The sequence below is a fragment of the Canis aureus genome, chromosome 35 (assembly GCF_053574225.1).
Source record: "Canis aureus isolate CA01 chromosome 35, VMU_Caureus_v.1.0, whole genome shotgun sequence".
Classification (NCBI taxonomy): domain Eukaryota; kingdom Metazoa; phylum Chordata; class Mammalia; order Carnivora; family Canidae; genus Canis; species Canis aureus.
Genome location: NC_135645.1, coordinates 12,152,587 through 12,168,366, shown reverse-complemented (window position 1 = coordinate 12,168,366; position 15,780 = coordinate 12,152,587). Strand labels below are relative to the sequence as shown.

General features: G+C 33.9%; 1 protein-coding gene across 21 annotated transcripts in view; it reads right to left on the bottom strand.

Moving 5' to 3' along the window:
• The window catches only part of ZBTB20 (zinc finger and BTB domain containing 20), a 781,647-nt gene that overhangs the window by 697,200 nt on the left and 68,667 nt on the right, over positions 1-15,780 (bottom strand). For 13 of the 21 annotated variants that reach the window (XM_077884681.1, XM_077884673.1, XM_077884670.1 and 10 more), the window contains one exon: positions 5,894-5,958. The exons of the other annotated variants lie outside the window; for them this stretch is intronic. The gene's annotated coding sequence lies outside the window, so the exon portion shown is untranslated. The remainder of the gene's footprint in view (positions 1-5,893; positions 5,959-15,780) is intronic. 21 annotated transcript variants of the gene reach the window in all.

Sequence of the window (15,780 nt, the reverse complement as noted above, 5' to 3'; positions counted from 1 at the left end):
AAGTATTTGATAAATTTCTGTTTACCATAATATTTTATAATATTTTATGTTATCTTTCAGGGATTATAATCTGTCTAAAGGTATTGGCATTATGTTAAATTCAGTATACAGAACATTAAAGATACAAACTAAAAATCTGATCATAACAATAGTAATTAGACCTCTTGGATGTAGAATAGTCAAGGGACCAACACATTATTATAGTAAAGGCCAATCTAAGAATGTTTTATACAAGAGCTACTAGACTACAAATTTTAGTAGGCAGGGACCATGTCTTACTCATCTTTGCCTTCCCTCCTGTGCCACATACAATCCCCAACATAATAGGTACCCAGTGAAAAAATGAATGAATGAATGAATGATTAAATAAAATTACAGATAACATCAGGCCAACAAACTCAGATAGCAATAACTTATCTGCTTTTTGATAAGCCAAATAATTCAATGGAACTTAAAGCTGATCAACCTAGTCAAATCTTATGAATATGCATTTTCTAAGTGTGTGCATATCTATATGAAACATCAATCTGATCTTTATTTGAACATCTGTTAAATCATTCAATAGATAACAAAACAATAAATTTCAACACAGAAAAAAAAAATACTTGAAAACCAAGTAAAAGAGAGTCAATCTCATTGCTACTATTCTTACTTTAGATTGTCCTCCCTACATCTCTTCAATAAAGAGAAATGAGAAGTTAGCTAGAACTTTGATCAAGTTACTGCCTTTCATATCATTTGCAATGATACCCAAACTTCCTTCTAAACAAAATAGAAATAGCACCATTGCATATGTGCATAAGCCTAATTTTACATTCTTCCAGTATATCAACTTCATGTTCCACGATATTCTGACCACTATTATTCACTAAAGCCAACTTGCTTACCTACCTCAATTTTAGCATCACAGCAAATCACTGCTGATGAGGTATTAACCCATCACCTGGGGTTTAGCAAAGCATCCCAAGTCACTTACAGAAATACTTTAATCCACAGCCTAAAATTTAAACTATCAAGGGTTGGTCCCCAGGGATAGGAGTCAAGAACAGAGCACTCTGAATATATCCAAACTGAGAGTAACTCTTTTCTCTGCCTAGAAAGGTGCTTGACAAGGGGTTCTGAATATCATGTTGACTGACAGAAACTGCGTATGATGAAAAATTCTCTTTAATTCTACCTCCTTAAAAATGTCTTGTATAACCAGAGGTCATCATGGGTAGGTCCTCACTGCACAGAACCTGAATACCTAGACTATTGTACTTTGGTATAAACACCGCCTTTTTCTGGGTTACTGCCTAGCTTTTATAAGTTCTACTACTGTCTCCATGTAAAATCACTCTATAGAAATAGTATAGCTAAGGAAAAAAGTGGGTGAAATTTAAATCAACAAACTAAGGAATAAAAGTGTTGGTTAGAAAGTGGGATACAAGTTAACAAATGATTATATACAGAAGAGCAAATATATATGTATTATTTGACTTCATATATATATGAGTTTATATATATATATGAATACACATCTGAGGGCTAAAGGCTGAGGACAGCTGAAATTGGAAGGACATATAATGACTGAAATGAAGGCACAGGAAAGATAGAGTAGAGGAGAAATTTGAATAACATTCATGGGTAAAAAAAAAATGTATGTTGTATGAGCTGAGGTAATCCCAATGTAATGATGAGCTATGAAGTAGAAAAACAATATTTATCTTAATCAAAAAACATTATGACAGGTAAGGATGAACTACAATATGAAACACAAATAGACCTAATTCCATAATAGCTACAGAAAGTGACCAATGATGATACTTGTACTATTTTAAAAAGACAAAATGGGTACTTGATAACTTTAGATTATACCATTTAAAATTTTTTCAACTTTGGAGAATGTCTTAAATTCCACTTTGCTACCTATTTGCTTTATTTTAAGGATTATGGCAGTGCTACATAAATCATTAATAGAAGGTGAATTATATCACTTATTTCATAAGAATAATAGCAATAATAATAAATGATTGATAGTGTATTTACTCTAATGTCACTAGAATCCCTATAACATATAAACCAAGGGGGAAGTATCAGCAGCGTTGGTGTTTTCTCTGACCTTGAAGCACCGGCTTCTTTCCTATAAGGAGGACATTTGTAGGTTAAAAAAAAAAAAAAAACAAACCAGGATATAAAATGATATGAGAATGTGTGTGTCAGCATCCAGAAAGAAAGCGAGTAAAAGCTTAATTCTCCTCTAAAAAGCAATTTTTAAATGTGGATTCAATAATGAAAACCTATAATCTATCGCTTACCAGAAGCATTTAGAAATTGTGGGCATTGAGTAGAATACAACTGTTACAGTCGGTATTTGACTACCACACAATTATTTGAGTTTGACTAACAGGTTCTTATCACTCTTTCTTTTTTCTCCTTTTCCTTTGTTTGCTATTTGCAATTGTGAGAGGACTACGATCATGAAAGTTAATGTTCATTTAAGGAAGAAATGCCTGAGCTAGATCTAGACTCCACGTGGGCAGGTACTGCATACACATCCCACACTACTCCACCAATACACGCTAAATTCTCTTTTCGATGGTCTTTAGCAGAGAGTACACCTAGGCCTTTTATTTATGTCTTATAGTTTCAGATCTTAGCATCTCCTGAGAACAGGTGTAGGCAGGCAAGCCTCCTCTTCCCATAAATCCTGAAAGTAAGGGTGTGATGGAAGCAGGAAATGAACAGTTTTGTTACTAACACAAACCAGAATTATTATGTCTTGCAACTAAAATATTCTAATGACTGGCAGGAGTGTCAGGTAAAATTATTTTTATCTTCATTTTATACAGGACACTGAGACATAGAAGCTGGTTAAAACAATTTTAATATATTTAGTTTATTTCAAAGTAAAACATAAAACTTTACACCTGTTGACCATCCTTTTGATTTAGGACCAAGAGTTGCCTGCCATTGACTCCTGGTCTGGTAAGTCACATTATTCTTCTTGCTTATACTGTACCACATCATATCATCTATTTAAAGTCAGTGAGAGTTTAAAGGTTTTGGATTACTTAAAGTCAGTGAGAGATTAAAGGGACTTGCAAAGCAAATTCAGTGCAAGATCCTTCCAGATCTTTTACATTCGGCCCCTACCTCCCAACCTGGGCTATCCTACATAGTTGTTTACACACCTATTTAGGTTGTAATCTGTTTAGTGATTCACCTTTAAAAAGTCTTTCCAAAGCATTTAACTTAAGTTTCATAAAATCAATAATGCTTTATATTTTTTTTACTTGTATTTCATCAGTTTGCATAAATTACAATTGCACATTCAACTGGCATAAACAAATTTGAAGACAAACACAAATGACTTGAAGTAAGCATACCAGCAGGTAAACAGATAAGCAAAATACACCATTTTTCAGAGTGTATCTTATTTGCCTGAAGCAGGGATTGGCCAAGAGGGCTTCTATTATATTCATATCTTCCCTAACTGCAAGAAATAATATTTAATAAGTATATGGCTATATTATGTTTCTGGCAGACTGGGTTTACAATTGAAAAGTATGATTAAATCTGATAGAGGGGTTCACAATAATACCAACATTCTATACTAGAAAGGTAACATATTCCTTTTTATCTTTCTTAATTAGAAATTCTAGGAGACTCCTTCACTGATAAAACTAGGGTGACATATTGTATCCCAAAATCAATTAAGTACAAGGAAGCCTCTTCCCAAAGCATGAAACTTATAATCAATGAAGAAATTTAGGTTTAAAAAGAAATTGTGTCCCTACTAAAGGAAAAATTCGGAGTTTAAAGTTCACATTCAGCCTGTTGCTACTTATTATATATGTGGGTTAAGTCACTTCACCTCCCCGAGCTGCAGTATCTTTATCTGAAAAAGGAGACAACAATACCGTTTTCTACACACACACATACACACACACACACACACACACACACACACACACACACACAGACCTCCCAGAACTATGGTCAGAATTATATAAAATAAAATCTATGAAAACACTCTGCAGACTATCAATCATCATACACATATAAATTATTACTACTGGAAATCCTAGTTTGTATTTTGGACACAGAACTTCAGAGTCAGGGGAGGTCATTTCACAAATGACGAGGCTGAGAGCCAAAAGCCTAAATTACTTTCCTACTTACAGTGGCATGGATGACAGAGCAGAAATAGAGAATTCTTGATTAACCAGGAAAAGAATATCGCAGTCATGGGAGTGGGATCAATTGGAGATTCAAGGAAACCAAAGTGCCCAGAATAAACTAATGCTGCAGTGTAGACTGTGAACAGAGATAAATATTTAAAGGCTGAGTAGTTTCATACAATAAGTCCTGGCAGTGACTTTGGTGAAGATATTAGGAAAGAGGCAGAAAGGTTAACAACGACAACAAAAGTTGCACTCTACCAAAAACATTATTATTTCATCTTACATAACAAAATTTTGATGGCTTGTCAAACTAAAGAAAATAGGGAATTTAAGATAATTCTCTTATTTATGTTATTCTGTAATTAACCATAGGTTAGGAAGTTAAGACAACAATAGGATGGACGTCAGTGAAGTTCAAGTACTTTAATTGGACCGCTTTGGGTACAGTTTGTTTCCCTTTTTCTCTGGCCATTAATCCAGCAGAGGAAAGTGATCTAACACAGCACCATGGCACGAAGGGATGGACCCTAGAGCCTGTCTCTCTATGATGACTGTTCTTGTGCATCCAGACTGCCTATTGAAACTAACAATGCCTGCTGCTGCTACCGAAGAGGATCATCCAAACTCTGAAAATGAAACACATCACACAAAGGGATGAAAGAATTCTTATTCTACAGGGCTTAGCTTGCAGCTGGTCATGCATGCCAGAGGGATGTGCCATGAGGATGAGAAAGAAGCTTCCAAAGAGAATGGCTGGGGCAGCCAGTTGAACATTTTGAAATACTTAGGGAACTATTCTTTTGAAACTTAGGCAAATAACTAGACTTTTTTACAGCTGAACTTGAGAGTCAGGGTTTTTTAATCTCTGCAATTCACTTAGGTGTGAATATTCTTGCAAGTAAATGAAGCTTAGAGAATTTCTAATTGCTTATACATTCGGCGGGGGGGGTCCCCACTCACAGTAAGAGATCATATTACATATTGTTTTCCCCCTTCTACGCTATAATTCCATGTTACTTTGGAGTTTAACACTGTTTGCAGGAATAGGTGTTGGGTTTTTCTGCAAGTGACGCAGGTATACTGAATAATATGCTTGTTATACAAAATAGCACAGTGGTTAAGACCACGGACTTTCAGGTCAGATCAGTGGTGAAACTGATGCAGCACTCAATATATGGCACCAGGTCCCATGGGCTCTAACAGTGTGGAATAGCTATGCCCAGTAACTTTTCCCACAAAAGGTGTTTCAAACAAAGTTAAAAGTTATAAGGCCACCATTGCTCCTGGCCTCTCAACTGGCCTCAGCAAGGCATAATGCTGTTTTTCAGGTGCCCTGGCCACTACTGCCTAACAGGGTGCCAAAAGCAGTATCTATGCTTTGGAAAGACAAGCCACCATGAGGCATCAGCTTTCTTATTCTCTAATAAACTTACAGTGTCAAAAACACAAACATTTGCCCTCTCTTCCTGGCCCTTTTCCACTCCAGTTCCAAAAAGCTGACTTCCTCTGTTTACTGGATAAAAGTGAGAAACTCCTTTCATCATACATAACAGTACACAAATCAGACTTCATGATCCATTTTTACCTGTTATACCCTTGATTCCAAAAAATTCCACTATAACTAGATGTGTAGCCTTATGAACGTAGCTTGATCTAAGTTAGCCTTTGATTCTTCATTGATAAAATGCAAATTTACGAGATTTTGTGAAGAATGAGATAATATTTACCTCGTAGTTCAGTTCTCAGCACAAAGGGTGATTCGATAAATAATAGTCATTGTCTGTGCCATTCTCTATAACAGGAGTAAGAAATAGTTCACATCAGAAATTGAAATGAGAAATGGAATAGAATATTAAAAATATTCCCCTACCTTGTCAGGTTGCTGTGGCTGATTTGAATATTGTGCCAATTTTTCTTAGGTTAGATCATCCGAAATGCAAAGAACTCATTGGAAGAAATGTTTCCTTCCACATATTCAGCCCATTAGTTCTAACTAATGTCAGTCAGACCACTGTAAACATGTTCTTGTTACAAGTATCTTAACTTTTCAAAAAGCTACTATTATATTGTATACATAAATGTTGGCACTGGAGGGTGTCTATGATTGTTTTAATGTTTTTTGTTCCCTCCACTTCTATCACTGCTTCCACTCTCTCATGAGCTCTTCAAACTTCTCTCAGAAAGAGAAGACAATTTGGATGAGAAGCAGTACTACAAAATCAAAGTTAAAGTATATTTGAGAAAAACTAACTCTCACTCTAGATCATTCTACAGGTACTATCCCACTCAAGTGAACAAAATGAACTTATAGCACTGAGTTCATTACCAACAACATATTCTGAAGACAAGACAAGCAATCTTTCAGAAGAAGAAAACTAAGATGGAAAAATAGTTCATCCCAAAGAAAAGGGATTTAAAAAAAATGTATATAAAAAGAGACAATGATATTTGTAGTATAACAGAAAATTATCACTACATAAGAAAATAAAATTCACAATCCATTTCCTGTAAGAATTATAGAATGTCTTAAATTCACACTGTATTCTAGTAAAAAAAAAAAAAAAAAAAAAACCTAAAATGGAATTTAGACAAACCCTTACCATTAATTACTTCTTTACATTGTGAAATTTTGTTTGCAAATTTTACACTAAAGTCCTTTAATTAAGTGCCAAGGAAGGCAAAATAACCTAACATTTCATTCTAAAGGAATTGATCCAACAGTTCATGAAAACAAGTCATCATTTTTCTCACCATTCCTTTTAGCAGCACTCCCATCCAACTAATCCCCAGATTGGGCCAATGCTCTTTCTTTTCCCACTGTTATTGCTTAAAATCCTAAATAATCTACTTACTTTCAACCTCTAACTTTTTTCATCCATCTTTGCGCTTCCAGAGTTATCTTCTTTTAAAAACAAAACAAAACAATAAACACTAATTGGTCAAGGAATTTCCGTCACTTCCTTAAAAATCCTGGGTGGTTTATTATTGAATAAAATCCAAACTCTAGTGTAGAATTCAAAGTCTTTCATGTTAGGGCACAAAACAATAAATTGTTTTTTTAACTACAAATTGAAAGTAAAAGATATCCATTAACTTCCTGCTATGTGCCAGACTCCAAAGAAGAGTGGGTTGGTAGTGGAGATAAAGATGAACCAGACATAGTGCCTGTGTTCAAAGAAGCCAGTGTAATGAGGACACAGATAAGCTAGCTAAAAATTGTAATGCAATGTAGTGAGTACACAACAAGGTAACCAACTATAATGCTAACACATTAGATGATAAGTCCCAAACTCAATGAGGAGAAAAGTGAAAGTAGTATGTTGGTCTTCAGCTTCTGAAAATGAAGTAATAGAAACATGACTTAGTCTCCTACCTCAAACTACTAAAAACTAGACAAAATAATGGTTTATTGGACAACAGGCATCACATGCCAAGGTCAGCCCTCCAACTGCTGTAGCTTACTGCCTACGGAGAGTTAAGAGACTACACCTCAAAAAGAGAGAACAAAAGCGGAGCCTGCTTTGCCCAGGGCCACTCGGTTAACAAGTGGATCTGGGGTTCAGAAATGAGTCTTTCTGATTGCAAAGTCCCAGAAGTTTTATTTTTTACCTTTCCACCACTTTTAAATCTTTGCTTAGACCATTCGCTCAACCTAGAAATCAACTCACTCCTACCCTTCCATTCTTCCTTACCCTACAGAAATCATGCTTCAAGGTTTCAGTTTAAACATTACTTCATCTAATAAAGCTCCTCTAAGTCCATTTCCCCAGCCACAGTGAAAATTACTATTATCATCTTCTACGATACTGCATTAGTTTGTTTTTATGTTTTACAGCATTAATTTTATTCTGTTCTACGTAATAATAATATTAATGTTAACCAACATTTATTGAAAGCTTATGTTATTGCTCTAAATTCTGTGCCTATACTCAATTATTGAAATCCTCAGGACAATCCTAAACAGTAGGTACTATTTTCAGCCTCATTTTGTAGGTAAAAAAAACTTGAAACACAAATAGGCTAAATAGCTCACCTAAAGTTACACAACTAGCATCAAAGCAAGGATTCAAACCAAATAATCTGGCTCCAAAATCTTTGCACATAACCTCATTGTTATCTAACAGTCTTCCAGACTTCTTGAATAGAGACAGCTCACGTAACAAACCTTGCTATTTGTATATCTCAAACTCCCCAGAACAGTGTTTTATACCGAATACATACCCTAGGTTATTTTCCACATGAATAAATGAGCAAAGGAGCTCTCTGGGGCTATGAAGGAATAATTATAATGAGTGCTAAGCCAGAACTTCAGAAAACTCTAACCTATGGACAAAATGTATCTATAATTCTTTGAAAGAAATCATTCTTCATCCTAGCAACTCCTCAGAAATTTCATCCACAAGCAATGAAAGGTTTTGTATCCTCCAATTATGGAGTTCTTACTTCTACCTTAGCTAACTTCAATATTGAAAAATTATATAAAATATATTATTTATGTTTATTCTTTAATGGCCATTATGAGACATGTTTCCTACATATATTCTAAGCATAGAACCATATTCCTAGTAAGAATAAAACTAGTTGGAAAATATGTGTGTGGGGTGAGAGTGAAGAACCAGCCATGGTAATAATAAAAGTAACCAAAAAAACCTACCATATTCAAACACTTACCATGAGCCAGGCACCTGCCTTATCATCATAAATTAACAGCATTATAATGCCAGTGCATTATCTCATTTAACACTCAAAAAACAACCATGAGGTAGGAATAAATGAGCCCTGAAATTCTGGCATTTTCACTTTTTAGCAAAAGATTCTGTCAGATGAATTAAAAGCGTATTTGCAAAGTTAATAACCACTTTATTAAATTGTAATAGATGCTGAAAAGTCATGGAACAATTATACTGAACTACACTTTTATTAATTATTGTTTTTTCATCAATTTCATGACAAGTTTTATATAATGGGCTGGAAAACACTTTTATTCTGCTTACAGCAATAATATATGTTCAATACTTACTCCACAAAAGTTCATTCACAAGTTAGTGCATTATTTACTAAGAAAATGTAGTAATGTTGCCAGATTCTTGAAGTAGAACATAAATGGTTACAGACCTTTAGATTAGATGTTCACATCTATTTAGATAGTCAATAAGTGCTAGAATCAATGTACTCCATAAATTGGTTTGAATAATCACTCTAGATGATCAAGAAGTTCCCTCCACTTACTCTCCAGAGCTAAGGAGTCTTGCATGCAATAATCATAATTAGAGTAGAAGTAATGGAAATATACATGTCCAGCTGCAAAATATCCTAACTTCGGAATTAGTCTTTGGTCCCTAAGTGTCTTAAATCACCAAGGTTTATCAGAAAGTTAAAGTGTTTTTTTCATTTCTTTAATTCACCCCATTTTTGTAGTAAAAATTGATATGATAAACCCTTAATAATCCAATAACATATTAACCATACTTGAATAATAATAATGATAATATGTTATATTACATTATGACATATCACATTATATTATGTTATTAATGGATATCAGCAATTGAATAACTACTATATGCTGGGCAAAATATTAGGTGCTTTACTCTATGATCTCGTTTAGTCTCCAGCAGTCTGGGGGTACGGGGTTTTCTTATCTGTGCTGTGTAGATGAGTAAAATGGCTCAGAATAACTTGTCCATAGTCTCACAGACACTGCTGTAGAAGCAGGGCTCAAACCCACCTCAGGCTACTATAAACAATAAGAGAATTTTGCAAAGTGGGAATCTGCAAAATTAACATACAAAGATCAATAACCTTCTTTTACAGAAACAAAAAGTCATTTAGAAAATATTATGGAAGAGAAGACTGTTTAGGATAGCAAGTTTGTAAAAACAAAACAAAACAAAAACAAAAACAAAGTAATAATGAGTTATATAAAGAAATTAATAGAACACCAAGGAGCAAACTTAGTAACAAATGTTTAAGACCTCTATAAGGAGAAAAAGTAAACTACTTTTGGAAGACAAAAGTTATTGAACAAATGGAAAGAAGCAGGTTCTTGAATAACTTCATAAAGATATTAATTGTCCCTATGTTAATTCATGAATTTATCATAATTATAATAAAAAATACCACCAAGATTTTTTTCACCTCAAGGCCTGCTACTTTTATCTGGAATAACAAGAAAGCAAGAAAAGACAAGAAAGCCTTGAAAAAGAAGCGTGCTGGTGGAGGTGAGGAAGGAGAATAACACTTCAGATACTAAAGCATAATCTAAAACCTCTATAATTAAAATAATGTAATCATGGCACATGACTAGACAGACCAATGGCACGGAATAGAAAATCTAAAAGTATATATGACTGCATAGGAAAATTTCCAATAGGAAGCCATGCAAGTACCAGAACAAAAGCATCAATCAATTCCTTTACAAACTGCAAGTGGGCAAAATTTATAGTAAAATTATGTCCCAATGACTTAAGTCCCAACAAAATCAACTAAATATTATAAATGGCAAATGCCTCTCTTGGTCAGACAATCATCATGCTTGTGGACAGGAAATGGAAAGCTGAATCTACCACACCTCTAAGAATCACAAAAATTGCAGGATGGTTCAGTACAATAAACCCTAATACCTTGTCTTTCTTCATCATCATTTTTAAACTCCAGCAGAAACATTGTATTAACATAACCAAAACCTGGGAGAAAGAACTTAAACCACATCTGTTGGATTTAGTTGGAAATAAAGTGTGCTACCTCACATTCCAATTCAGATCCAAGACTTTCTGGATTTCAGCACTATACTTACTTTTAAAGAGGATTACATCCTGACTATCTTAACCCACTATTTATATGAACAAATGTGCTACAGGGTAAGGGCCCTTAACAGATATCTAGATTTATCCTATAATTAAAAATAATAATAACGCAAATGTATGTCAAAGCTCTGTAAACAATAACTTCAAAAAATTTGTTGTGGAGAAGGACCCCTGGTGTCCAGCTGGATTCAAGCCAGTCTATAGTGTGGCATAGCATTTGAGTCCATAATGAGACAGCATCTTTGCTTACTTTTAGATATTTTGCCTCACTATCAAAGATGTCAAGCCTCTAAAATTTTAAGGATGATGTTTAGGAAGAAATACCTTGGTTGTTTTACATTTTTTCTCAATAAACACTTCAAGAAGCGTAACATAGATTCTTTGGACACCAAATACACCATGACTGACTGGTAGGAATGTGTCCTGACACAGTAGTTACAGTGTCTGATTGGTATCTGATAACACCTACATTAATAAAAGTGAGTTCTATCTCCACAAGTGGCTTCTGAAAAAGCTTTTTAAAAAACAACATAAAAAATGGTACATCGGCAAAAGACACGATCACAGCCCTTGCTGTACACTAACATTGCCTTGCAAATGAAAACCTGCAGTATTCCTTATGATCAGGGTTTCACCCATTTATTTGGTTAATCATTCAAATGGCTAAACAGACCTCTAATTTGAAAATAAAAACCAATTGATGCAATCACAAACAAGTTCTAAAATTGCGGTTTATAAAAATTGAAATCTTGTTCTAAGCCAAAACACACACACAGTTACCTTTTCCTAATCAGAGCATTCATTTCTCCTCATTATGATCTCACAAGCACATTAAAATCTTATTAACATTAATTACTTCTGAGCGCCTATGCATGAGCAGTGACAGTCGTGAGCGTGCGCGTGTCTGGATCATATCTACATTTATATACCTTGCTGCACTTTGCTTATAAAACATGTGAAAATATTTCTGCTAACACCAATTAGCTAATTTCACACACACACACAGATAGTAAACTGCTGTCTCACTGCAGAGCTTACCAGAGACCCATAAACATATGGACAAACGGACAGGAAAGAAACCAGAAACACCTCTTGAATGTGAGAAATAAAACATCCTGTACTTAAGCCTTAATTCTTGAGGTACATATAATCAAATAAATAAGTTGAAAGAACAAAAATAACAAGAAATTAAAAATCATTAAAAATTTAAAAACAAAGCATCCTATTTTCTACTCAGATGGATTCAATGATAAAAATGATAGACACAAAGAAAAACTGGCAAGCAAAAAGCAGCTGACACAGGAGAGACAGAGTCAGATAAACAAAGAGACGGAAGTGAAAGTGTCCTTTACATGTGTACACATGCGTGCACACACACACACACACACGTTGACACATCTGCTCCACATAATTATACTTAATTTGAACAAAAACAATATAAACTTTACACTGACCATAAGGTAAGAATACTAGCACACCAGACCTCAAAATCAAACAGTTCTATCTACACAAGCAAATAAAATTCCTGCTCAACCCAAATGATTTATGAATTCTTACACCAAGAACGTTATATATAGGAACCACTTGTCCCTACAACAGAAACCCAAAGTGTAGAAAAGTAGGCAATTATAGCCACAAAACTACATATAATCCTTATCTCTTTTTTCCACACTCTTCTCTCAACATGCAACTGTTTAACCATTCACACATACATTCCTCCAAATTGTCCTTCTTCCCTCCATCATCTGTCATTTAGTAGGAATTTTCATCATAGAGAATTAGCCATTGATCATTACAGCCACATTTTCTTGTGGACCCATGTATCTATCTTCCCTTCACAGCCTATAGTTTATATAAATCCAAAGACCTATGAAATACCACTGTATTGCTATCCACACATTCTATCTAGAGTTTTTCTGCCATCTTTAATTACTCTGTTACCATTGACCATTATACCAACACTATATCACTTTCCCAAAGAAAATATTTCAAAATTCCTATGGAAAACAGCAGGCATTGGCGAAAACAAAAGTTCATCTGTAGCACCATAATGACTTTTTCAGTGAGAAAAACACTTAACTTCATTGAGTCACAATACCCGTTTGGAGGAAAAGAGTAATAATATACTTTGATCCTATTAGTATTTTAACAATTGATTATACTCATTAAATAATTTTTAGAATGTTTCGCTAAGAATGAAATATAGAGAGGATATGAGATGTTCAACCATCCAGCACAATTAATGCTCAAGTCAATTTAAGCAGGTATAACTCATTCTAAAATTCCAATGTTCTACCTATTGTCTAGCAGCCTCATTGGTCTATTATAGGGGCCAATGACATATACCAATACAAGTGTGCACTCTACAGGTATGCTATGTAACAAAGGTCTAAGTGCATATTAGAGAAGAAATTTATAGAGTAGATTTTTGAATCTATAAAATAGTTTTTAAAATATATCACATTGGTATGAATATAAAATTTAAATGGTAGCAAAGAATACTAAATTTTAATTTCATGTTTTATTTAATTTATTTTAATTTAATGTTATTCAGCATGCTCATAACTCAGAACAAAATTTAGTGGACATTCTCTGGGAAACTTAAAACATGCTAATATAAACATCATTAGCAAATGAAATGTTAAAAGTTTTTTTTTTAATAAACTAGAGGATAACAAAATAAGGCTGAGTACAGTAAAATATATTTAATGATGAAAAGTTATTTAAAATAATTACCAACTTTCCATAACAATTAAAAATAAAATGAAATTATCATCCCTATGAAGTTTACATAGACTTTATATATGTCAATAACCATTGTTATAGTACTATTTATGACTTGCAAATATCCTAACTTAGCAGATTTATCAAACAGAATCAAGTGTGCTCTTTATAAGAAAATCTAGAGCACTGAGAAAACAAAAATCTGAAACCTGAAAAACTAGTGGCCATCAATCATAACACAAGAGAACTCTATGCTTTTAAAAATATATTCATTTTTAATTAGTAAACACTTAAATATTTGTTTATAGGTCATTGATAGCTTAACAGAATCTAGGAATAAAAAATTAAAGTGTTAGCAATCACTGCCAAATGAAGATCACTTTGATTTCATTTTTAAATCTCTAAATTTACAGATCACTAGAGAAATATGAGATACATCAAAAAATCAATTTACATTGACATTACCAAAAAATATTGTGTTAAGATAGAGCTCTAATGATCAGAAAAGTATGGGAAAAGAAGAGGCAGCAAAGAAATAATTTTGGGTAGACACCAAAAAACCCCACAATGTTATATTAACCGTTTGTATGTTGCAGATAGCCTTCAATGATCAATATGACCATGACAAAATTAGCAAAAAATGCAAAAATAGGTTGAGACTTAGAACCACCTTCCCTCTCATAAATAACACATCACAAACTGCAAAGATTAGGTGGCCAAATTTCAATATCAAAGGTATACTTGGCATTTGAACCAGATCTAAGAATTATGGTCTTTGTTTTCCAGTAAAAGCTAGTAAGCTGATATTTACTTAACTCTTTCCTGTTGTTGTGTTGTTGGTTTTTTTTTTTTTTTTTGAGCTTCTCAAGGATTATCGAAATTGAAGACTACATATGAAAAAGATAGTTCATCATTTCCAAAAAGATATTCATCCAGATTGCCCTCCAATCCGTGAAATCTGAGATGCCTAAGGAGTCTTCTTTGTGAAAGCCTTACAAATATATCCAAAGATGGTGAGTCCCATATGGCTCTGATAAATGAAACCCGTTATTGTGAATTTCAAGCTCTTCTTTAAAACAAAACACTACTGGGTGAATTTGGTGCTCATGAAATAAAGCACTAATTGCGTGGCCTAACAACACTCTGAATCCTCTCCCTAGCAGACATTTTAAGTTGTGCCAAATTGGTTTTGGGATGTGAACAAATATCCTGGAGCCAGACTCTCACATGCACGCACTACTCCCTGGAAGTAAGTTGGACACTCTTGGAAATTGCATTAACTCTTTCAGGCCACCAGGGAACCTAACTCTTACTAAAAGAAAGGCCTCTTTTAAGAGGAAAACAAGTCATTCGGTCTAAAGTTTAAACCCAAGTAAACGGTGAAATATCAAAAACTGATTTGGGGCCATTTCGACACTAAGGTATCCATAGATATTAGATAGCCCCTACACCCCAATGGATGCTTATTCAAATGTATCCAGAAAATCTTATTCCTCTTTTCCTATGTGTGCATAATTTCCAAGACATTAATAAGAGTTGTGTGCATTCAGGAGAGGAGAATTCATTTTAAGCTTAATATGCCACATTTGCCTCAGGCACAGTGATAAGAAACTTTTGTTTCTTTGGTAACCACTTTCACCTTATTAGAACAGAAAACTTCTTGACTTTGTGTCTCACCACATGAAATATAATTTCCACACTATAATTTTTTCTATGGTCTTTCCATCCTGGTTCAGAAGGATGACTACAAATCTGGAACTGCATATTTAAATGGCAATTAATCTATCCCCATCTCCCTCTCACTCGAATTCAGGAATTAATAAAAATAATTTTTTTAAAAATTAAAAGCACCTACATGTAAAAAAAACTATTTATGAGTACCAGCTTATTTCTTTTCTTCCTTTTTCTCCTACTTTTAATTTCTTCAGAAGCAAAGTAATTTCTTAGTAACAAGTTATTATATTTTTACGGGATTTTAATTAAGCATTTTATTTGCAGTATGCTGAAAACAGCATTTCCCCTTTTTAGCTCACTGATAAATATCCTAAGCTATCTGGGTCCTAAAGATTATCCAAACTCCACTA